At 44.9% G+C, this 24,984-nt stretch overlaps 1 long non-coding RNA gene across 1 annotated transcript in view; it reads left to right on the forward strand.

The window, feature by feature from the left end:
- The window catches only part of LOC129527954 (uncharacterized), a 119,183-nt gene extending 95,807 nt beyond the window's left edge, over positions 1 to 23,376 (forward strand). Inside the window, exons 3-5 of the long non-coding RNA XR_008673065.2 lie at positions 17,635 to 17,975; positions 18,953 to 19,186; positions 21,212 to 23,376. This is a non-coding gene — a long non-coding RNA (uncharacterized lncRNA). The remainder of the gene's footprint in view (positions 1 to 17,634; positions 17,976 to 18,952; positions 19,187 to 21,211) is intronic.
- The last annotated feature ends 1,608 nt before the right edge of the window (positions 23,377 to 24,984 follow it).

The following is a 24,984-nucleotide window of genomic DNA, read 5'->3' on the forward strand; positions in this document are numbered from 1 at the left end:
TTCAGCTCCATCGGCTCCTTTAAGCACTTCTCTGTATTGGTTATTCTAGTTATACATTCGTCTAAATTTTTTTCAACTTTTTGACTTATTTGCCTTTGGTTTGAATTTCCTCCTGTAGCTCGTAGTTTGATTGTCTGAAGCCTTCTTCTCTCAACTCGTCAAAGTCATTCTCCATCCAGCTTTGTTCCATTGCTGGTGAGGAACTGCGTTCCTTTGGAGGAGGAGAGGTGCTCTGCTTTTTAGAGTTTCCAGTTTTTCTGCTCTGTTTTTTCCCCATCTTTGTGGTTTTGTCTACTTTTGGTCTTTGATGATGGTGATGTACAGATGGGTTTTTGGTGTGGATGTCCTTTCTGTTTGTTAGTTTTCCTTCCAACAGACAGGACCCTCAGCTGCAGGTCTGTTGGAGTTTGCTAGAGGTCCACTCCAGACCCTGTTTGCCTAGGTATCAGCAGCGGTGTTTGCAGAACAGTGGTTTTTCGTGAACCGCGAATGCTGTTGTCTGATGGTTCCTCTGGAAGTTTTATCTCAGAGGAGTACCCGGCTGTGTGAGGTGTCAGTGTGCCCCTACTGGGGGGTGCCTCCCAGTTAGGCTGCTTGGGGGTCAGGGGTCAGGGACCCACTTGAGGAGGCAGTCTGCCTGTTCTCAGATCTCCAGCTGTGTGCTGGGAGAACCACTGCTCTCTTCAGAGCTGTCAGACAGGGACATTTAAGTCTGCAGAGGTTACTGCTGTCTTTTTGTTTGTCTGTGCCCTGCCCCCAGAGGTGGAGCCTACAGAGGCAGGCAGGCCTCCTTGAGCTGTGGTGGGCTCCACCCAGTTTGAGCTTCCCGGCTGCTTTGTTTACCTAAGCAAGCCTGGGCAATGGCGGGCGCCCCTCCCCCAGCCTCGCTGCCGCCTTGCAGTTTGATCTCAGACTGCTGTGCTAGCAATCAGCGATTTTCCAGGTGCTGTCTGTCACCCCTTTCTTTGACTAGGAAAGGGAACTCCCTGACCCCTTGCACTTCCCGAGTGAGGCAGTGCCTCGCCCTGCTTCGGCTCACGCACAGTGCGCTGCACCCAGTGACCTGCGCCCACTGTCTGGCGCCCCCTAGTGAGATGAACCCGGTACCTCAGATGGAAATGCAGAAATCACCCGTCTTCTGCGTTGCTCATGCTGGAAGCTGTAGACGGGAGCTGTTCCTATTCGGCCATTTTGGCTCCTCCCCCAAATTGAACATTCTTGTGTATGTTCATTATGTTGGTTTTTTATAATTTTGTACAAAATCACATATTCTATTTTTGTCTGCTTGTTCGACCAATTACTTAAAGATTTATATTAGAATATCTAAGTATGAAAAAAGTTACACCCTCCATTGCCTCGTTATAATTAATAAACTATGTAACTAATTTTATCAAAACTTGAAAACATTGAAAATGTTGTTATAATCTGTAACTAGTCTGCTAACAAGTTAGTTCACTTAAGGAGCTGTCTTCTATCTAGAAACAACAGCTCTGACTGTCTCTACATATATATTTATATTCATATGAATAGAAATATCTTGATATCTCCTGATGCTCAAAAAGATATGGATACTGCTTAAATAAATAGATCATTTTGTGACATGCAATAATCAAACATATTTGGACATACTTGATTATTCAAATTCTAAAATATGGAATAAATAATCCTAGTAAATTTTATAATGAGAAAAACAACTATGTAGGTATCAAGAAAAGCAGGTCTTTATGAAATCAAGACAAAACTCAAGTAAGTAAACATGAAGTGATTGTTCTTCACACACTGGAATATATTCATAGCAATGATGCCCATTTTCACTGCTGCCTTAGAAATTGATTCCATTAGTTCCCCTGGGATTTCAGCCAGGAACTGTTGAGTGCTTCCAGGTTCTTCCTCTCCCTGACCATGAATCATCAACCAATCTAAAACTCCTCCCCATGGCCTCCCTCCCCACCACGTTCAACCGACTGACACACTCTCTATCACGTTGCCGCCTACATAGAGCAAGGCACCATCTTCTCTTCTAAGTCATGGCAACAAACTCCTTCTCTGTACTTCCTTTTTTCATACACCCACAGTGTCTCTGCTCCGTACTTACTAACATGGGTCAGACCACACCATCTTGGAGCTCTTTGCTGCCTTCCTGCATTGCATTTTAAATTAAGTCTACTCCCCTGATGGAACCTTCATGCACATAAGCTCAGACCGCTGTCCCTCCTGCAGTCTCTCCTGTGATGCCTTTCTGCACTCCTGCCCACCCACAGCTTCCTCCCCTTCTCAAGAAGCTTCACCCAACATCATCATCTTCCCTCTGTTTTTCTTTACTCTTCCCTGCTTTTGACAAGATGGAATTATTTGCAACCTCAACTTAACTTAAACATGATTCCCTGGAGTGCTTTCCTTGACTATTCAGCAAATTTTGATCCTGACTGCATCCTTGTATGCTGTTCACATTATCCTTGGCACAGGCACATTTGTATCTTGGTTGGCTGCTTGGTGTGCGTGTGCACTGTCAGTCTTGCTAGAATCTTAGCTTCCCAGGTGCAGAGCTTGCTTGTGTTACCTACTCCCAAATGTTCAATTATTTGCACAGTGACTGAAAAACTAATAAATAATTAACAACTCTTTACTAAGAAAAAAACAGTATTTTAAAAACTGAGCACAAAATAAGCATATAATTACAATTTTTTCAAGTGCAAAGAAGGAAGAGGATTTCATCTTCTAAGGAGGCATATCAAGCACCTTGTGCTTAAAAACTTAAAATCTAGTTTCTTATTTGCATATGCTAAAAACACTGCAATATTTAACATGCTACAACTGATTAATTATATAATTATGTAATCAATAATTATGTAATCAATAAGTATTGTTAAAATCCACAAGAGATAATAATAAGTGAATTCCCATAAATCACATACAGGATACCCTTTTTGGTGTGGGTTCTCCATAGACACAAGAATTCTTCTCTTGGGAGATCACCTTAAATTCTTCTTGCACAGTGTGACAATTTCTTGGTTCAGGGATGATTAGACATATCCAAAGAGTGGGAGACTAGTAATATTCTAGACACATCAAGAAATAGCACTGAGAAAATACCATATTATTATTAATCTGCTAGAGTATAATACAATCATTAAAAGGTCCTTCATTTCCATATTCTTCAATGTTACTACTCCAAATCTAGAGTCCCACATAATGGGTCCCATGTAATACTATCCCAGATTTTTTTTTTTTTTTTTTTTTTTTTTTTTTTTTTTGAGACGGAGTCTCGCTCTGTCGCCCAGGCTGGAGTGCAGTGGCACGATCTCGACTCACTGCAACCTTTGCCTCCTGGGTACAAGTAATTCTTCTGCTTCAGCCTCCCAAGTAGCTGGGACTAGAGGCACCCACCACCATGTCCAGCTAATTTTTGTATTTTTAGTAGAGACGGGGTTTTGCCATATTGGCCAGGCTGGTCTCAAACTCCTGACCTTCTGATCTGCCCTCCTCGGACTCCCAAAGTGCTGGGATTACAGGCGTGAGCCACCGTGCCTGGCTGCTATCCCAGATTTTAACCAGCCAGACTGTCTGGAACTACATTGGTTTATAATATTCTTTTGTTTGTAAAATAATGAGGATTCTGAAGATTACATCTAGCCATTGAGGAAGTGTTATAAATAAACTAACATTACAAAAACATACTGAACTATTTTAATGCAAATTTATACATTAGGAATAGGAAACAAAGAAGTGTTCATTTGAAAAGTACTTTACTTTGGCTTTTTAAATAGAGCATCATTTCAGGAATAGTACGTATCGCTTATATAGAAAACACCAGAAGCATAATCAAAATTAAGGAGACGTTACTTTTATTGAGAAAATAATGAGGCCTCAGAATTGTGGAAGACCAAACTAGCTTTTCCCTTCAAAATTTGGGGTATTTCACCAGCTTTGGAAATATAATGAGACTCCATCACTACAAAAATGTCAGCAAAATTACTAGACATGATGTCAGGCACCTGTAGTCTCAGCTACTTGGGAGGCTGGGTCAGTAGGATTGCTTGAGCTCAGGAGTTTGAGATTATAGCGAGCTATGATCACATCACTGCACTCCAGTCTGGGCAACAGACTGAAACCATGTCTTAAAATTGGACAAATTAAAACCACAATGAAATACCACCTCACTCTTGCAAGAATGGCCATAATTTAAAAGCCAAAAAATAATAGATGTTGGCATGGATGTGGAGAAAAGGGAACACTTTTACACTGGAGATGGGAATGTAAACTAGTACAACCGCTATGGAAAACAGTATGGCAATTCCTTAAAGAACTACAAGTAGAGCTACCATTCAATCCAGCAATCCCACCACTGGGTACCTACCCTAAGGAAATGAAGTTATTATATGAGAAAGAAACATGTACACCCATGGTTTTAGCAGCGCAGTTCACAATTGCAAAGATATGGAACCAACCTAAGTGGCCATCAACCCATGAGTGGATAAAGAAAATGTGGCATATATACACCATGAAATACTGCTCAGCTGTAAAAAGGAGCAAAATAATCTCTTTTGCAGCCACTTGGATGGAGCTGGGGGCCATTATTCTGCATAAAGTAACTCAAAACCAAACATCGTATATTCTCACTAATAAGCGGGAGCTAAACTATGAGGATGCAAAGGCATAAGAACTACATAATGGACTTTGGGGACTGGCAGGGGGAAGGGTGGAGGTAAGGGATAAAAGACTACATATCAGGTATTTTATTTCAAATAAAAATAAGTTTTAAAAAGAAAAATGTGGCTATTTGTAAAGGAGAAGATTAATTATATTTCATAATTACAAAAATAATTGAGAAATTCTTTAGTCATTCACACATAAAAGTATTGTAATCACATATAATTTTATTCATTCCACAAATGTTTATGGACTGGCTATAGTGTCACAGACATTGACCTGGGTGCTGGGGATGCTGACGTGAGTGAAAGCAGCAGGCATCCCTGCCCTTCTGGGGCTTACATTCAAGTGAGCCGACTGTAAAAGTCAACAGTTATGGGTGCTTCCATTGTACTAAGAACCTTCCATGAATTCACTTATATAGAGAAGCACACGTTTATTATCATGTTTTTGGAACCATGACACAGAGAGGTCAATAACCTATTATGGTCACAGAGTTAATATCAAGTCCAGAACTCTGCCTCCAAAGCTGATGCACTCTCAATAAGTTGATCAATATTTATTGAGCTTCTGCCATGTTCCAGGCCCTGTGTGAGACAGTGGAGGTATTCCAGTAAATGAGATGGTGATTCCGGCCCTTGTGCATCTTTTGTGGTCATAGCCACTGCCCTGCATTGCTCCCGGAATGGTGTTTTCAATTGACTCAACTCAGCAGGTGCTTTGCGTTCTGCATGGAGGTGGATGTCTAATCTAGGGGTAAAGTGCAATTTTTGAAATAAAATTTCAGTGAAGATATTGATAGTGTGTAGTAATCTCACTTTCCAATTTTTCTTTACCTTAGGAACAAAGTTCCTATGATCATGTAGGATATAATAGAGGAAGAACCTATTGGTTTCAAAGAACTCAGTCTTTTCCACAAAGTAAACTGGGAAGCTTGTGAGGATTTCATGTCTGACTGCACAAGAGGTAGAGCTTGGCAGATTAGGAATTAGGTAAAGGATGAAGTGCTCTGCTTCAGAGGGTGGTAGGCAGGATAATGGCCCTCAGAAAGGTTTACATCCTACAGTTCGGAGCCTGAGGTTGCACTTAGAACGAAGGTTGCTTTTCATCTAACTTTGAGATGGGAAGATTTTCCTGATTTTTCCAGTGGGCTTAATGTAGTCACGGGATCCTTATAAGTGACAGAGGGGGCCAGGCGCGGTGGCTGATGCCTGTAATCCCAGCACTTTGGGAGGCCGAGGAGGGCAGATCACCTGAGATCAGGAGTTCAAGACCAGCCTGGACAATATGGCAAAACCCCATCTCTACTGAAAAGACAAAAATTAGCCGGGTATGGTGGCACATGCCTGTAATCCCAGCTACTTGGGAGGCTGAGGCAGAGGAATTGCTTGAATCAGGGAGATGGAGGTTGCAGTGAGTCAGAATCGCACCACTGCACTCCAGCCTGGATGGCAGAGCAAGATTCGGTCTCAAAAAAAGTGACAGAGGGAGGCAGGAGAGTCAGTGTCAGAGAGACCCTGGAAGTGGAGGTGGAGTGATGAGACTGCTGACTTGGAGATGGAGAAAGGAACCAGCAGCCACAGAGCGTGGGCGCTTCTAGAAGCCGGAGAAAGCAATGCCTGGATTCTCCTCTAGAGGGTCCAGAAAGGAACGCTGCCTCGCTCACTCACGGATTTCAGCCCACGGAAACGCATTTTGGGCGTCTATAAGATAATAAATCCATGTTGTTTTAAGCCACTAACTTTGTAGTGAGTTTCTGCAGCAGAAATAGGATTCTAACGCAATCAGGTAGACAGCTTCCACCACAACCATGTCAACAACATTCCCGGAATTTCCTAGAAACACTGATGATTGTGTTTTCTTCTTGCATACTTGTGTCCTGTAGTTTTGGGCGGGGGGGGGGGGGGTCATATCTTATCCCTTAAGAGTTTAAGGTGGCCGGGCGCGGTGGCTCACGCCTGTAATCCCAGCACTTCGGGAGGCCAAAGCAGGCGGATTGCTTGAGGTCAGGAGTTCGAAACCAAACTGGCCAACATGGTGAAACCCTGTCTGTACTAAAAACATACAGAAAATTAGGCTGGCATGGTGGCATGTGCCTGTAATCCCAGCTACTTGGGAGGCTGAGGCATGAGAATTGCTTGAACCTGGGGGACGGAGGCTGCAGTGAGCCGAGATTGTACCACTGAACTCCAGCCCCTGGGAGACAGAGCGAGTTTCTGTCTCACAAAAAAATAAAAAGAGTTTAAGGTAAGCTCACTTTTGTCCTAATCTGTCAGGCTTCCCTTGCTACCCTAAATAAATTGCTTAGAATTAGACTTGTTAAAGACAATCACCAGCCTCACTCTATAGCTCAGCTCTCTTTAAATAACCTTTGGACATGTTCTGTGGATCTAACAGATCATTCCAAGTGTAGATTCTCCAATACTTTGGTGGATTATGTCTCCCTAAACATCGTCTCTAGAGATGAAAGTGCTCCTATGTGTATAAATAGCATCAGGTGGGCAAGGCACCTGCAAATAGTGGTTCCATTTACAGATACTGCATAACCTGAAGTGGTTGTCAAAAACTTACCTTTCACTTTGACTAAAACAAACAAGATTGCTTTCTTTAGCCAAGTAGTTAGGGATGACAGTACAGTCTTAGATTTTATTTTGGTCAACTTGTGGGCAATCTAAACCATTGGCAGCACTTCACGCTCTTCCTGGATCATGGACTAACACCATCATCTCCTCTTCATTATAATGTGTGTGGTGTTTTAATATCTGATGAGTACTTCTCTACAACTACTGCTCCACCAGATAATTCAACAAAGGATTCAAAGACCCAAATAGGGCAAACACACATTGATTGATGTTTAAAATGAGAAAACCAGATTATTTTGAATAGAATACCGTCTTCAAGAAAAAAGTCAACAATATTAGAGAAGACCTGGACAATTCCTAGTAGCTTCTTCTGCAGTGTTGGCTGAGGGGCTCCTAAAAGGAGATGCCGAGAATTTTAATAGAGTTCCAGCACACCGAGGAAAATATGTCACTTTACAGCAGGGTGAATTGATGCATGATTCCAAGTATCCTGTTCAAACGCCAATCCACAGATCTACCGGATTCTGTTCAAATTCCTATAATCAATGATGCATTTCCACAGTGCAGGTGCTTCAGGGGCTGTGCCCCCACGAATGTCAGCAAAATCACTAGAGTACCCACTTCCTGCCGCCCCTCACAGTGTGCCAATCCCTGAACCCCACACTATACAAGATAGAAGCCCGCTTAGCTTAGGGAAGCTGACTCTCACAGGCATAGCTCTCCTTTACTTACGTAAGTAATAAAGTCAGCCTCTCTTCCACTGTTGAGTGGGGTCTGCTCCTTGATAGCCAGATCTGCTGCCTCTTGTCTCCTCACCAAACAGGAGCTGATGTGGATGTGTGGGAAAAGGAGGTAAGAGGAGAAGCAGCCAGAAGTCAGAACATATGATAATGGCTGCAATTAAACTTGAGTGACTGGAGTATGCCCAGTGTTAAGTCCTAGAATGAAGTTAGAAAATATTTCCAGTGACCATAGTAGAGGAAACAAAATTATTTAACTGTATGTTTATATGAACATTAATTATTAAATCCCAAAATACGTATATATGCAATTTCTTATTTTTATGCTACATTTAAGAATCCAATAGTCAGATTATTGTGCCAAAGTGTAACTTGCCTTTGGCTGAATTTCAGTTGTTTATTCATTGATTTAAAAATAAGAATGAGATGTACACTTCTCAATAATAAGAATGAGATGTACATCTCTCTTTTCAATAATAAGAATTAGATATACACCTCTCCTTTCAATAATGAGAATTAGATGTACACCTCTCTTTTCAATGAATAGGCACAACTTTGATTAGTTCCTGAGGTTGCAGAGCCCGAGGTGGAAGGAACGTGAACGTGAGGTTAGTCTTGTCTCCAGAGGGTAGGTTTGCTGACCTGATTAGTATGTAGTTAGCAGGACAATTTAAAACAATTTCTTGGGTCTGCTTTGTGCTGTGTTCCTAATGGAAACATCAGAAAATGCCCAATTGTAGCTTTCATCTCCTGCTGTGTCCTAGCCACAGTTTCAGCATGCTATCTTCTTTTCACTTTTAGAAACCACAGTGGTGTATATAACAGACACACTGGAGCACCAGAGATATCATTAAGAAATGGAAGGTCAAATATTTAGTTACAAGTATGGGAAATGCTTTAAAGTTTGTAGTTAAGTATGATTTTAAAATGTGAAGAATGATTTTAAGCAGGATGGATATTTTCACTTCCCTAAAACAGTACAACCAATTGAGGGATTTATTTGAGCTCAAGATCTTAACAATTAGGTGTTTCTTTTTTAAGTGCAAAGAAGAAACAAATAATTAGAAAAACTCAATGATCTTCCAAAATCAATCTTGTTTTCCAAATGATGCGATTTTCCTGTGTTATTTCCTTCTGTTTTATCATCATCATCAGCTATGAATTCTTCTATTCAGCAAGAATGATTTTGTGTGTCCTGAATTATGTAGGATGGCCATCAATGTGGAAAAGAAAAGAAAACAACACACTCAGGGTGATAACCATTACACAGCTGAAGGGAGGCAGAAACTCCCTCTTCAGGCCACCACCACCTCGCAGAATAGTCAAGGTCTTGTGAAAAGCATCATTAGCTTCCAATTAAGTCAATCCCAGGAGGGCAAAATTCCTGAATGTAGGGAAAATCTCAGCGGGAGGCTGGGATGGGCAGGAGCATTGGGGTTTGAAGGAGCAGTGGGGCTTTTGCTGAGCACCAGCTGTATGCAGCCTGTCTATTAGAAACCTTGCTTTGCGGCTAAGGGCTGGAATGTGCTGGTTAAGTCAGTGGCTGCAGCAGCCACAGCCATGTCTGTCTGTGAGAGCAGAAGACCCAACTTCAGGGGACAGGGGCTCCAGGACACACACAGAAGATGGCAGAAGGAAGGCACAAGGCAAGGTGAGGTGTCAGGCTGAGAGTGACGCCAGCATGGGCACAGCTGGGGGTGGTGGGCCTTATAGTTGGCTGTGACCTCGGTAGTCATCCAGACACGTGTTTCTGCCCTCACAGGAGCAGCGAGGGACCTGGCTGGGGAATGCCAAATGCATCTGTTGGCTGGCAGAGGCATGAAATGTGCGCTGATTCTTTTCAGGAGAGAGGCAGGCTCCTGAGTGGGAGTGCTGGGTGGCCCATCCCTGGGTTCCTCCAGACTGTGTGTGGTTGAGTTCCTAGCACCCAGCCCCTCCTGCTGATGCCATCGTCTTTCTGTGGAGAACTGCCTCAGTGCCCTGTCCCACTTCTTCCACCCCTGCTATGCCCATGGCCTGACTTGAGGCCAAGTCTTGAGTCAGAACAAAGCATTCATTTCAGAAGGAGCTGCAGTGCCAGCATCAGCTGCGCCAGTGCCCGCACCCACAGCCCCCTGCTGCCTGGACCTCTGCACCTGCTCCTCAAGCGTCCACTCCCCATCCCCCACACGCACCTGGATGCAGACTCCCTCCAGGAAAAAGACCCTCCAACACAGCATGCTCACTTAGCAAGTCATTATATTAAAGTACATTCAGATATAGCTCACAAATGAGATAATGTATACAAAAAAACACAGACGTGAAGTTTTATAGCCCTGGGGAAACACTAACTCTTAGAGACACATGCATCAGAATCTAGGCACTGAAGGGTGCCCACAATACCTGGAGAATCTTTTCCCTGCTCAGTAAATAACCCTCAACCTTACCCATTTTCCATTGCTTTTGGGGGACAGGAATTTTTCCTACTAACATGAATTCCAGAGCTTTCTTTTAAGTACTGGTGGTAAAGGGTATAAGTGGTGCTAAGCCAGTTGTCACTAATGGATACTGTGTATTCAAAGACTGAGATTTTGCCAGCTCTCAACACTGATCACATTTAGACTCTGTACCTGGAATCTCATGTCTAGGATGTAGATTTTGAAGACAGCAAATACATGTATCAATGCTGATGCATATTTGCATAGCTCTGAAGCTGGCTGGGCATCCATAATTATGCATACTGTCAGGAAAGAAGAACAATACAAGAGCCAAAAATAAAGAAAGACGGATATGGGGACAGCAGAGTCCAATGAAGAATCTGGTGCGAGAGATTGGCACCATGCCCGACCGGTGGGGTGACCTCAAACCAAGCATGGGAAGTGCCTGATGCAGAGGCTTCCCTTGAATCAAGCAATTAAAAACAGCAGACAGTAAATCTATTTATTTCAAAAAGGTGTGTGGAATTCCAAAGGAACCTGCGTTTATAGTGAATGTGTATATGCCTCTTAAACAGCCTAACAGGGAAGAGATGCCTAATGGGTTAATGCAAAGATTAGATGGACAGCAGAAAACACCACAGGCCAGGCTCCCCTCCACAGCAGTGGGACATGGACCCCGCCTTGGCCTCTTTAGGTAAGAGGCTGTGTAATTTCTAGCTTCTTGGAGACCTGGTCATGAGAAGCCCTGCCTATCTGTGTAATATTGTGAAAACGTGGCCGGCAAATCCTGAAGACAAACTCTGACCCTGCATTATCTGCGATTAAATCCTCCAAAATTACAGCAGCATGGCCACCTCTGCATTGATTTCTCAGGCATGTTTAAAATTATATCGCCTGTTAACTTGTTTGTACAAATAGGCAAAGAAAATCCCCCCAAATCAGGTCACGTGGTTGAGGATTTATGAAACATGCAGGCAGGATAAATATTTCCTCTTTAAAAAATTAGGCAACGTATGAATTGCCATTACAACGCAATGAGGCAGTTTAGCTCAATTTAGTAACTAAGGCAATGTTTAGCCAAGCCATCATGCGAGCGCCTTATTAAAATCCCAGTGGCTCTGGTGTGTCTGAGGTGGGAAAAAAAGGTTAAACTGCATATCAACTACTGAAGGGAGCGGAAAGGCTGTGGAGCCCAATTAAACCTTCAGCACGGCTGGCTCATAAACACTTGCTACTTCATTCCCCCCGGAACGCACCACCAGGCGGCTGGAGCGAGGACCTAGCAAGAACCTTTTCATGCAGCCCTGCCGCTGCGCCTGGGGTCTGGCCGAGCCCTCATGGGTGAGAGGCGACGCGCTCCCTCTCTATTAATCATCATCTCGCTCTCAACACCTGGGACTGGCTCCAACTCCCCCGGTTGCTATATTGACAATATTCCCTGTTGATTTCCTCATTTTCTCAGCCAAGGCTAGACTGACCTCTTTAAAATTCTTTATAAACGTCAGTAATTGCTGCATCCAACTTCAATTCATTACTTTCCCAGGCCTCATGTATTTTGATGATATGAAAGTTGACCGCATTTACATGCAAATTGAAGTTTTATATTAATAAGGGCCAGTGAAAGGAGATCGCATGGTAATGCTCCATTATGACTTTTAAATACATTTGCCCATGTCTCGACTGGCATTAGCATGGTCAGACCATGAGGAAATCATGTTGGTCTGATTGCAATTTTGTTTTCCAATTGAAAGTACAATTTCATCAGGTTTCCCTGTCATTTCTAATAATGACTTAAGTTTGCTTGCTAAATTGGAGAATTTCTCCGGTCTTCGGATGGGCTGGCAAACAGGTGAGGCGACAGCTGCTTCTGCATGAAGTGCTTCATTACCGGCGTGGGCAACCGTCCATCCCACGAGGCTGCTTTGATGACAGGGGCAAAATTACTGAAGGCGTCACTCCACGCAGTGGAGATTGATGATCTTAAGCACATTAACTTTATCATAAAACTTGGAAAGCCCAACGTTTTGTTTGCTCACACACTACAGTTTTTAATACAATAATCAATGGATGCTTAATCTCCCCAACTGCAAGTTTGGTGATTTTCATCACAGCTCGTACATTTGTATTCTGTATTGTCAAAAGGAGCTGACTTTCTTTTTCTTTCTTCAAAGGGAATTTTCTGTATACAGCGAGAGCAGTGTGATGCTTCTGCATCATGAATAAGACTGTAAGATCCAGGGCTCCACCCAAACTAGATCTTCAACAGGGACATTTTTTCAGACTTACCTCCCATTAAATTGAATGTGGATTGTGTCCTACAGTCCACCCAGATTTGTCAAGATGCTAAATGGAAGTAAATGAAAAAATCCTCAAAGGTTAGAATAGTAGGAGAAGCAAAATACAAAGATGTATAGTAGAAAAAATGGAAATGTTGATCAGAAAGGACAGTCATAGAGCTTTTCCTTGACTCAGTTTACACAGTGAGAGTGTACATTGTGTTCATCTCAAAACTTGCTCTCAAAAAAAAAAAAAACTTGCTCTCAGCTCCACTAATTTATGAGTTTTTGATGGCATCAACATTTGTTTCTTGCATTGTAATGATTTTCTAAGTAAATATTTTCTGGATGATAATTCCAGGTAAAAAATTCACCACCAGCCATCATAGGTCTGGTCTCCCTAGCAAAGAGCCTTAACACAAGTCACTTGATTTAAATACTTCAGTAAACTTCTAATCAACAAGTTCTTCATGTATTTCATTTTATCTGCATTGTCTTTATCTCTGAGTAGAGAAGATGCTGGTAGCAAGTTGAATGTGAGAAAGGCCACTGGGTGTACAGTAGGATTCCATTGTCTCTGACCAGTACAAATATTTACCCAGAGAACTAGCAACATTCACACCTCCCATTCTCAACTGTACCCTTTGGCAATCTCAAGATAAGCATGATGCATTTTATGAATGAGTCCAGTGACAAGAGGTGCAAGGGCTATCTATGTCAGAACAGAGATGGAAAAGATTGCTTGTCAGTTGACATATTTCTGGTTTCAAAGTGAGATTAAGCCCAATATATACACTGTTGTTTATTTACATATTTTTTTAAAAAATCTTAGTGATTACAAAAATGTTTCATAGAAATGACATAAGCTGTGTCATGGCAAAAACACATGTTCTGGGTAAAGATGGACCCTTACTAGAGCCTCCGGGGACAGGGGGAATGGAGATGCTTTGAAGATTGACGAGAAATGTTTAATGATTGAATACAACTGCGTGTGTGGATTGGAAAAATGTATTTCACTCTTTCAAAGTGCTGGTAAGTCACCAGCAAAGAATCGTACTTTGTAGTAAGTCACATAACAGAAAAATCACTTAGAGAAGTGAGGAATGGTTGTTTTATTTGTTTAAATTTGTGCTGGAGATGAGAGAATAGGCCTGGAAGCACAAAAAGAGAATTTCAGCTTTTGTTTGGTTTATTTCAGGGACTTTAATTCTCCTTGTTGTCATGGTCAGTTACTCAGAAGATGACTTTTCTAAGAAGTAAACAGTAGATACTCATAGAGCAATCACCATCTAAATCTCTTTTCACCTTTTTCTCTCCTCAAAGCCATGTAAAACCAATTTAAAAAAAAAATCTTAATCAGAAGCCCGATATATGTAAACACAGAAACAGGAGCTCTAATGAAAGCTGGGGTGTGGGGTGAGTCACCCCCCATTCCCTGCTCCTCAACAAATAGCCCCTGGCCGGAGGGGGACAGAGGAGATCCCAGGTGGAGACCCAATTTGGGCTGAACACTGAGGGGGAGAACAACACTGGGGATGGGGGCAGGGCATCGTTCTCCTCTGTGTGTGGGGGATGGCAACAGAAGGTTCTTTGCTGGCATCAAAATTGCGTGTTGTGTGGCCAGGTGCAGTGGCTCACGCCTGTCATCTCAGCAGTTTCAGAGGCCAAGGCAGGAGGATTACTTGGGTCCAGGAGTTTGAGACCAGACTGGGTGATGTAGGGAGACATCATGTCCTCAAAAAAATAAATAAATAATTAGCCAGGTGTGGTGTTGTCTACCTGTGGTCCCAGATACTCAGGAAGCTGAGGCAGGAGGATCATTTGAGTCCAGGAGTTTGAGGCTGCGGTGAGCCATGATTGTGCCACTGCACTCCAGCCTGGGTGACAGAGTGAGACCCTGTCTCCCCACCCCCCAATGGAAATACTATGTGCTTTCTTCTACATAGGGTAGAATTCAAAGGGGACTCAAAACAGAAACATCCACATGGTAGAAATATGTTGGCCATATTTTTTTTTCTTATTTCTTCTACGATTAATTCTGTACCCATCCACACACACACACACACATACACACACACACACACACATACACACACAATCTAAGGCATTTCATGGGCTAAAGTGTGACAGGAAAACATTCTACGAGAACAATGTCAACTAATCCTCCCAATAACTTATGCTTTCCTAGATTATTGAGGGAATTTAATAGATGGAAGGGCCTCTGGACAGTCACCCTCGTTGACCAGATATATTATTTAGTAATAAAACTCATAACCCATTGTGCATCATGCCTAAACTTTTAAGGGTTTCCATGTCCGTTATCTCATTTTACTTTTATAGCACCTCTGTGAAGTGTGTAGTATTGCTGTAATTAGCCTCTTCTTCTTTTTCTTTTTTTTTTTCTGAGTCAATTAAGGACAGCAACAGGCACAGGCAGCTACAGAACTGAAGCCAGGCCTCTGGTTTATTGCTGTCTTTATTCCCTTGCAAAGTTAACAGCTGCAAGACAGGAGTTGTTTTATTTTTGGCTCTACTATCAAGATAATTGTGTCTCTCCCCATTTGACTTTCTATTTTATAGGGCATAAGAGAAAGCCAAACTTGTTTTTTTTTGGGGGGGGTGTTAATTTGTCCCAATTGCCCACTGATGTTGATCATGGACATTGGAAAGGCTGGTTAACTCTTTAAACCTTTACCTGTGTGGAAGCAGCAACTGGTTGGAATATGTTGTTTGAGTCAGGTAATTCAACTTATGCAAAATAATTCAATTCGATGAAAAAATAAAATATTCTAACCACTTGGTAGAAAACAACTGAAATGATTGTTCCCTGTAAGATTCCACAGGACAGTGACTTATCACTGCCTACACTGTACACATCCCTGCATACATCTTTTGGATGTAAACCTGGAAGAACCAATGCTTAATTACATGGCTCTGTCATTGTCTGTCTGTCTGTCTGTCTGTCTGTCTGTCTGTCTGTCTGTCTATCTATCTATCTATCTATCTATCTATCTATCTATCTATCTATCTATCATCATCTTTTCAGAGATAGGATCTCACTCGGTCGCCCAGGCTGGAGTCCAGTTGTGCCATCATAGCTCACTGCAGCCTCAAACTTCTGGGCTCAAGTGACCCTCTTGCCTCAGCCTCTCAAATAGCTGGTATTATAAGCACACACCACTATGCACAGGCCCCCAGCGTACCTGGCTAATTCTCTGTTGTTGTTTTGAGGAAGTACCATTCCATTTTTCACAGTGGCTTGCCATGTCACCTTCCTGCCACCAGTACACAAGAGCTCCAATTTCTAAACATCCTCATCAACTTTCTTTGTCTTGAATAATAGCCATCCCAATGGAGGCGAAGTGGTATTTTATTGTTCTTCGGTTGCATTTCCCTAATGATTAGTGATGCTGAGCACCATTTCATGTATTTCTTGGCCATTTGTCTGTCTTCTCTGGAGAAATGTCTATTCAAGTCTTTTGCCCATTTTTTTAAAATCGTGTTGTTTTTGTTATTGAGTTGTAGATATTTTTATATATTCTAGACTGTTATTTCTTTATTACTATATAATTTACAAATGTTTTCTCCCTTTCTGTGGGTGGCGTTTTTCCTCTGTTGTTTATGTCCTTCGTTGAATAAATTTTTAAATTTTAATAATGGAGGGCCTAAAGCCCAATTTATCTATTTTTTTGTTTTATTACTCATGTTTCTGGTGTCACATGCAAGATATCTTTGCCAAATCTAATGCTATGAAGCTTTTTCCCTATGTGTTCTCCAGAGTTTTATAGTTTTGCTCTCATGTCTAGGTCTTTGATGCATTATGAGTTAATTTTTATGTATAATGAAAGGTAAGGGTCCAGGTTCATGAGGGTTTTTCTTGTTTTTTGTGTTTGGCAAGTGGATGTCCAGTTTCCCCAACATCATCTGTTGAAAAGACTGTCCTTCCCCATTGACTGGTCTTGGCACCCTCGTCAAAAATCATTTGACCTTATATATGAGGGTATATTTCTGGGATCTCTATTCTATGCCCTTGGTCTATATGTCAGTCTATGCCACAGCATACCACACTGTTTTGATTACTGTAGCTTTGTAGTAATTTTTGAAAGCAGGAAGTGTGGGATGTCCACATTTGTTATTTTTTGAGATTGTTTTGGCTGTTCAGGGTCTCTTGAAATTACATATTATTTGTAGGATAATTTATTTTTTTATTTCTGCAAAAAAGGTTGAGATTTTGATAGGGATTGAATGGAATCTGTAGATCACTTTTCCAATGTATTGGCTTCTTTAGTTTTCCAATCTCAACAGGGAACATCTCACCATTTATTTGTTTTTCACTTCTTTCTGCAATGTTTTATAGTTTTCAGAGTACAAGTGTTAAGGCTCCTTGGTTAGGTTTATTTCTAAGTATTTTATTCTTTTTAATACTTTTGCAAATAGAATTGTTTTCTTAATTTTCTTTCAAGATTGTCTATTACTAGCATAAAAAACACAACTGACTTTTGTGTGTTGATTACATATTCTGCAACTTTGCTGGGTTCATTTATTAGTTTTGACAGGTAGGTGCGTGTGTGTGTGTGTGTGTGATCTTTTAGCTTTTTGACATTTAAAGTCATGTCATCATCAGGTAAGTACATTCTTCAAATTATGAACAATTATACTTATTTATTGAAAGTAATCTTGAGCCTGTCTGAAAATAAGTGAAAGGGCACTACCAGTTCCTCCTAGGTCACCCTGCTTTTAGGTGGGAAGAAATTCACCATCTCAGAGATGCACCCTCCACACTCGTAGTAACTGGCATTATATTCAGACATTTTTAATGGTGTAACTGGTTGATTCTTTTCATTTATGGCTTGTATTCATGTGTTTGTCTTTCTGCCCAGAAATGACTCTCAGGTGCCTGCCATATATAAATGGATTTTAAGCCATTTAAAATATACTGAATGATTCTTCTTGGCTTTGTTTCCCACAGATACCAGCCAGGGGGCAAATCTTCAGCTTGCAGCACTCACTTTGCAGATCCAGTTGTAATTATTTGTGTTGACGCTCTCTGCTCTCTCCGCTCTCCCCTGGAAATGACGAGGAACTGAGTACAGTGGACAATGGCTTCCGTGTCCCCAGCTCCCCCCGAGCCATGAGCTGCTACATCAAAGGTCTGCAGTGGGCTGCCCTTCCCATAATATTTCAATTTAAGCACCGACTCGCTGCTGCGGAATCACATCTCATTCACGCTGCGGCCTTTGCAGGAGTCAGGGATCATTATGGAGCAAGCACTGAGAAAAAACAGATTACAGCCTGGCACCGAGCAGCCAGGTAAGGGGACGCATTGGAAGGAGATGCGTCCTGACGAACAACCAGGAGAAAGGGGGCTCCCGGGAGATGTCAGGGCCAGGGGAGTATAGGAACCCCGGCCACTCCGGATTGTCAGGCTGGAGTCAAGTGCATCCCTGCCGACACCACTGGCTCCCTACCTCGCTCTCAGAAGCCGCCTCTCAGCTTGTCTCTGGTTGGTGCAGTAAAGGCAATTCCCCTGTGCTTTCAGGGCCAAGAAGATCCTCTTCTCTTTAGATTTCCCTTTATCCATTCTTATTTTTAGTCTTTTCTACACACACAGGATGGGCCTTGCCGCGCATTATGCAGACCGCTCTTCTGCAGGCCCTGCCTTTAAATTGCATTCATTGGTTTAGACAGACCCTCCAGTGAGGAAATAGAAATCATCTTTTGTTTGTTTGTTTTATTTGCTCTCCAGCCTCTGCAATTCACAGCCTAATAATTTCATTTTAAAAGGAACACCTGTCATGAAGGTTTGCTCTATTTACCATTAAAATGGGAAGAAAGAACCTTATTAAATCTCCAGCTAGAACAAGCCTCCTCCTTTTATTCCCCTTCCTTCCTTTCTCTTTCTCTCTTTCTTTTTCTCTTGCTGTCGTCTTTCTTGTCTTTCTGTCTTTCCCCTTCCCTCTGCCCCTGTCATCATGTGCGAAGGATATCGCCAGGATGTGTCTCAGTCGCTTCAGGAAAAGTCCGGAAGTTTGGTCCACAGGGTCTTGTCTTGGTTCCCTTTGGATCACTACAACCTCTTGACATGGGTGCATATGTGGTTATTTGAATGGATGAATTTATAATACATGAATAACCAGTTCGTTTCGGCAAAAATTGTGATTTTAAAGGGAAAAAAACACTTGAGAGCTATAGACTCAAGCAAAGGTTCATATTTACAATATTTGGAAACAAACTTGGCCTGATGGTACGCAGCCTAACTGTGGATCCCGTGTTTCACCTATGCCTAGGTTGCACCCCAGATGCTTCAGGGACATGGTGCCTGCTCTGGAGAATGGGGCAGCTTCCACGGTGCCCAGGAGCCAGGGCTTCTGACCCAGGAGCGAAAGTCTGTCTCTTCCATTTCTGGGAGCTGGAAGTATTTGCACGACTTTCTGGGCCTCAGGTATCCCATTGCCCACCAGGAATTACCTTCCTCCAGGATCATGGTGAAGATGACATGAGATGCTAATGCTTAGCCTGCGGTAAGTACGTTGTAAATGTATAAACTGTTATTTTACATCACATGTGCTGACCCATTTCCTTTAAAGGACCCTTTAAAGGGTCCACTGAAAATCCCATATGATTAATTGTAGCTTTGACTGATGAACTGGCTGGGGGAGTCCAGAAATTGTGCTTCTGCAGTCTAGGGCTCATGTAGTCTGGGCTGCTTGAGAAGCTGGGGTCGCACTATAGGTTCATCCCCTGTGAGCCCGTCACCTGCCTACAGGTGTACACTCCTCACCATCTCCCCATGACCCCACTACCTGCCCACAGGTATACTCTCCCACCGTCTCCCCATGACCCCACCACCTGCCCACAGGTGTATTCTCCCCACCATCCCCCCGTGACCCCACCACCTGCCCACAGGTGTATTCTCCCCACCATCCCCCCTTGACCCCACCACCTGCCCACAGGTGTACTCTCCCACCATCTCCCTGTGACCCCATTCCCTGCCCACAGCTGTATTCTGCCCACAATCCCCCTGTGACTCCATCACCTGCCCTCAGGTATATTCTCCCCACCATCCCCCTGTGACCCCATCACCTGCCCTCAGGTGTATTCTCCTCACCATCCTCCTGTGACCCCATCACCTGCCCTCAGGTGTATTCTCCCCACCATCCCGCTGTGACCCCATCACCTGCCCACAGGTGTACTCTCCCCACCATCCCCCGTGACCCAATCACCTGCCCACAGGTGTATTCTCCCCACCATCCCCCGATGACCCCACCACCTGCCCACAGCTATATTCTGCCCACAATCCCCCTGTGACCCCATCACCTGCCCGCAGGTGTATTCTTCCCACCATCCCCCTATGACCCCATCACCTACCCTCAGGTGTATTCTCCCCATCATCCCCCCGTGTCCCCATCACCTGCCCACAGGTGTACACTCCTACCATTCCCCCTTGACCCCATCCCCTGCCCACAGGTGTACTCTCCCCACCATCCCCCCTTGACCCCATCCGCTGCCCACAGGTATACTCTCCCTACCATTCCCCTGTGACCCCATCCCCTGCCCGCAGTTGTACTCTCCCCACCAACCCCTGTGACACCCACAGGTGTACTCTCCCACCATCTCCCCATGACCCCATCACCTGCCCACAAGTGTACTCTCCCCGCCATCCCCCCGTGAGCCCATCACCTGCCCACAGGTGTAGTACCCCTTCCATGATCCCACCACCTGGCCATGTCATCCTCCGTTGCCCGTCCTCTTGGCGTCTGAGTGGTCCTGGCTGATGGCTAAAGTTTCCATGCCCCTGGGAGGTCTCAGGTGTCCAGGAGGGAGGGGCTTGCTTCAGTTGCCCTGGTCTTCACAAGCTGGCTCTAACTCAATCTTTCACATTTTCATTCTTTCCTTCTCTGAGGAGGGTGGCAGAGAAATTACAGAAACTCAGTGGAGATGGTTGGGTTCATGAACTTAATTCTTTCCTAGTGTTCAAATAGGTGTTTGCTTAGCATCTCCCTGTGAGCGTCTCCCTTCACCTCCTCACTGGACCTCTCCTTCACATGGCTCCCTCTTCCACCCGCATTCCAGAGAGTGAGAGGACAGCAACAGTGTCCTCTAAGAAGTCAGTCATTTGGGGTTTTGGGGAGAACTTTTAAGAGACGAGTCTGTTTTATGTTTAGAACACACACCAAGAATATTTCAGTTTTAGGACCCTGGAAGACTCTTTACAAAAAGTTTTCTGCCTCCACACCTCCCAGCCCTCGCCCCCGCTCCTGAGTCTTGTTCCATCTGTGCTGTAGAGAAGGGGTTCCTGGGAGCCATCCCATAGGACTTGCCCTTAAACAATGTGTTCGAGTCATTCAGCTGTTCAGAGGAAAGTGCTTGGTGAGTCAGAATCACCAGTGGACACAGTGGACCCACTCTGTCCATGTACACACGGCTCCAGGCCACACCTGTCTTAGCAGCAGAGGCAGAGGCCAGGATAGCTCTTCAGGTAATTCAGACCAGGACAGATATTCCCATTCCTCATTTGAAACTTGTATTTTTTTCCATGTCCTTAGGTTGCTATTTTTAGTTCTCCACTTTCCTGGAAAGCATGCAGTTGAAGTTCATGACAGTATTCTCTCAACGTGTGACTCAAAGACAGAGGCCGTTTCCCACCCATCGGTTCTCACACTGCCCCATTCTGCAGCTTCACCATCCATGCGCTGAGAAGGCAGGCCCCAAAGTCTCAGCACCCAGCCGCTGGGGTCCTCGCACTTATGGACAGAAAACTCAGGAATGAATATGTTTCCCCATCTTGTGCCCTTTTGCCTGGAAACTATACAGAGCAGGGATCCCTGCTGGCATTCCTTCTTTGTACTAGTACGGCTTCGGAAAGCACTGGTTCTCTGAGGAGCGCTCAGTTGCATCTGGAAGGTGCAGTGTGCACAGCAATGCCCCTTGACACCAAGGTGTGAGCATTTGAGCTGTGCTGGAAGGTTCTCCATGGAATAGTGCCCACCCTGGAGGGCCCTGTGCCGCACACTTGAGGAGGCTGTGGTGGTGAGGAGAGACTCTAGAGCAAGCCACACTCCCGATAAGTCAGATAAGAGTGCATCCTCTAGGTAAGTTTATATTGCAAATTTAAAGAGAGGAACCAAGAAATAGCGAGGACACTGAGCCAGGACTGAGAGTTTGGGTCTCAGGTGGCTTTGGGTCATTACGCCCTCTCAAGTGGATAGCTCTAAGCCCTGTTTATTTGTTAATGTGAATAGTTGGATGGAATTGCCTTTGTTCTAAAATCTTTTATTCTTCCTAAAGTCTCTGGGTCAGCAAGCATATGCCACATGGCTTCTCTCTCTGCATGGGAATGCACACCTGAGTAGGGAGGCTGGCCAGCCCATGCTGCCCTGGTGGGGTGAGTGTTAGCTGGCCAGGGTTGCTGGAACAGAGGGGATTCAACCACAGGAATTTATTCTCTCACACCCTGGAGGCCCAAAGCCCCAGATCATGGTGCTGTAGGGCCAGGCTCCCTCTGAGGGCACTAGGGAGGACCTGTGCCCACCCTCTCCAGTTCCTGGTGGTTCCTTAGCTTGTGGCAGCAAAGCTTGTACCTTCACATGGCACTCTCCCTTTATGTGTGTGGATGTGTCCAATTCTCCTTTTCTGTTGGGGCCCCAGCCGTAGTGGCTTAGAGGCTCACCTACTCTAGCTGGACCTCATCTGAACTCATGACATCTACAAGACTGTGTATCCAAATAAGAGCACATTCTGAGATGCTGGGGGTTAGGACTTAAGCACAGAAGATTTGTGGGGAGGTACACAGTTCAATCCATCTGGAAGGTGGATAGCCATGGCAGGGTGGAAAGACGTGTGTGGGTATAGGCAGGAGGTGGCCTCACTGGAGAAACCTGTGCATGGCCCCACAAGGCGGCAGCTGAGCATGGAAGGGGCTGGAGCTGCCCAGTGGTAGGGAAGGGGCCGTGTGGCCAGCAGCAGCATCTGCCTTTGTCATCACTGGGTGGGACCAGGAGGGCAATGCTACTCTTCCCCTCACACCTTCTACAGGCAAGCTGGCCAGGTGTCAATGCAGCCAGGTGACACGGCCGCCTGAAGGGCAGGAGCAGACAGCCCCATGGAGGCTCTAGGAGATAGACAGGGAGGCCGCAGCTGTCCAGGAGCTGAAGTGAGCAGCAGAGGGCGCCAGGGAAGATGCGCCCTAGCACCAGGCTCTGAGTGCCCCTGCGCGCTTCCTTGCCTTGACTTTCCTCACTGGGAACCCGGGCCTGGAGTCCATATGAAGCCTCAGCCCAGGGGAGGGTCTACCTGTCCAGGAGGCTCCCATACATCCAGCTCGCCCTGTATGGTGCCCTCAGAGGTGCCTGGGCATGGGTCACCTCGGAGAGTCTGGAGGGGCCTCCGGACAGTGCGGCCACGGGCTGTCCTCTGCTTCTCAGTGCCCAAGACAGGGAACCAGAGCACAGCACTGAACACATTTTAGTGCTCTTTTAGTTCATGTGCTGCTTGCTGAATTTCCCTGAATTCAGAGAAGAGCCTGACGCAGAGGAAGCATCTGAGATCTTCTGTATGTTTTCTCATCTGTGCAAAGTGTTTTCAACTCTTTCAAAGGTCGGCATTCACTGAATTTCAGCTCCCCTTGGCTTGATCTCTCATACAAAGGTTCTCAAATTCCTTGAAAATATGCAATGATTTTCTCACTCAATAAACGACTTTTCTGTCACCATGAGAGGATTCCCAGCCCTGCCCCGCAAAGCGTATTTCAGTATCACTTCCTTTCAGCGGCGCAGCAATTATGAAGTCATCTGCTGCAGAAAAGTTAGTGTTCTAAACTCTCAGAAAACTTCAAGCCCTCTTCGAAAAAGTATTTTAAATACATTCTAGACACCTCCACAGGCATTTCTTTGCCAGGGCTCCCCTAGACGAGCAGCCCTCCTGAAGTGGGGATGGAAGTGGCTCCCACCAGAGTCCTTCAACATGAACCCTTGGAACAGAGAGGGGGCGAGCAGGGCCGTGGCGGGCTTCCCTCCTTCAGGTGGTAGCCTGTACGTTTTGTTGTTGTTGTTTTTGAAAAGGGTTTTTCCTTGTGATCGGTCTCTAATTTCTACTCAGATATCTGAGATATTTGCTGTGGGTCTACCATGAACCAACCTGTTCTGGAGAGGTACCCCTAAGGGGCGTTCCTTGTGGGGAGAGGGCCCTCCCCAAAGGGGAATTTTGCACAGGTCTCCTGTGTGCTTGACAGGGAGGCGCAGCACGGGGGTCACAGGGCAGCTGTTCCTCTGCAGAGGGGATACCCCTGAACTCCCAAGGCCTGTGGATGGCGTGGAGGTGGAAGGGGCAGTGTGGGCAGGAGGAGCGCTTTTTCTGTTCCCGCAGACCCTAAAAGGGTGGAGGATTTATTCGACACATACCTGTTAGTACCTGTTATAGGTAAGGCTCTGTTCTCCTGGAACACAGAGCACACAAAATGAAAACAAACGATCCTGCCCTCCTGGAGCTGCCATCGGTGTGTGGGGGGTGCAGGTCATCAGTAACAGAGTGACCTGACTCCCCTGGGGTCCTTCGTGCAGCAGGACTGGAGAAGGATCACTGCGAGGAGGCACAGTGGATCTGGGTGTATAATGGTTGTGCTCATTGTTAACTAGGGTGGCGAGAAGCCCCCACGACAAAGGTGACTTTGCACAGAGGCCAGAAGGCAGTGAGCGAGAAACAGTCTGGGGGTGTTGAGGGAAGAACCTTCCAGACACAGGGAGGAGCAGGAATGGGAGCCTGAGTTTGGATTTGGGGCATCTGGGAGAAGCCAGAAGCTAGTGGAGGGGCAGGTGTGGGAGGACAGGTGAGGAAAGGTCGGGGCCTGGGGACCACACAACCTCCTTCCCTGGGGAAATGGGGTCTATGGAGGGTGCAGGAAGAGCACCAGGCTCTGTGTCCTGTTTCTAGAGGGCCTTGGGTTGAGAACAGGTGACAGAGACAGAGACATGGGAAACCCTGGCTGGGAGGGGACAATGACAATCAAAGGGGATGGCCCTGGATAGGTCCAGGTAGGAGCAGGGAGGTTTCAGGAAGGGGTCTGTGGCCCCCTCAGGAGGGAACGAAGCTCTGGACAGATGTTCACCCTCAGGGGCTTGGAGTAGATCCACTCTGTGCAGCACCATTTTGACAGTCTGGGCCAGACTCTTTGGGAACAACACACCGCAATGATGCCATATTGTCTACGTCCAATTGTTTCCTGGCAGAGAAGTCAAAGTCATTATTTTTTTAAAGTGGATTTATCATACAGTAGAGAACACATTAGTCAATTATAGATGAAAACAGAAAACAAAGGGCAGTA

Source organism: Gorilla gorilla, chromosome 19 (assembly GCF_029281585.2).
Source record: "Gorilla gorilla gorilla isolate KB3781 chromosome 19, NHGRI_mGorGor1-v2.1_pri, whole genome shotgun sequence".
NCBI lineage: Eukaryota > Metazoa > Chordata > Mammalia > Primates > Hominidae > Gorilla > Gorilla gorilla.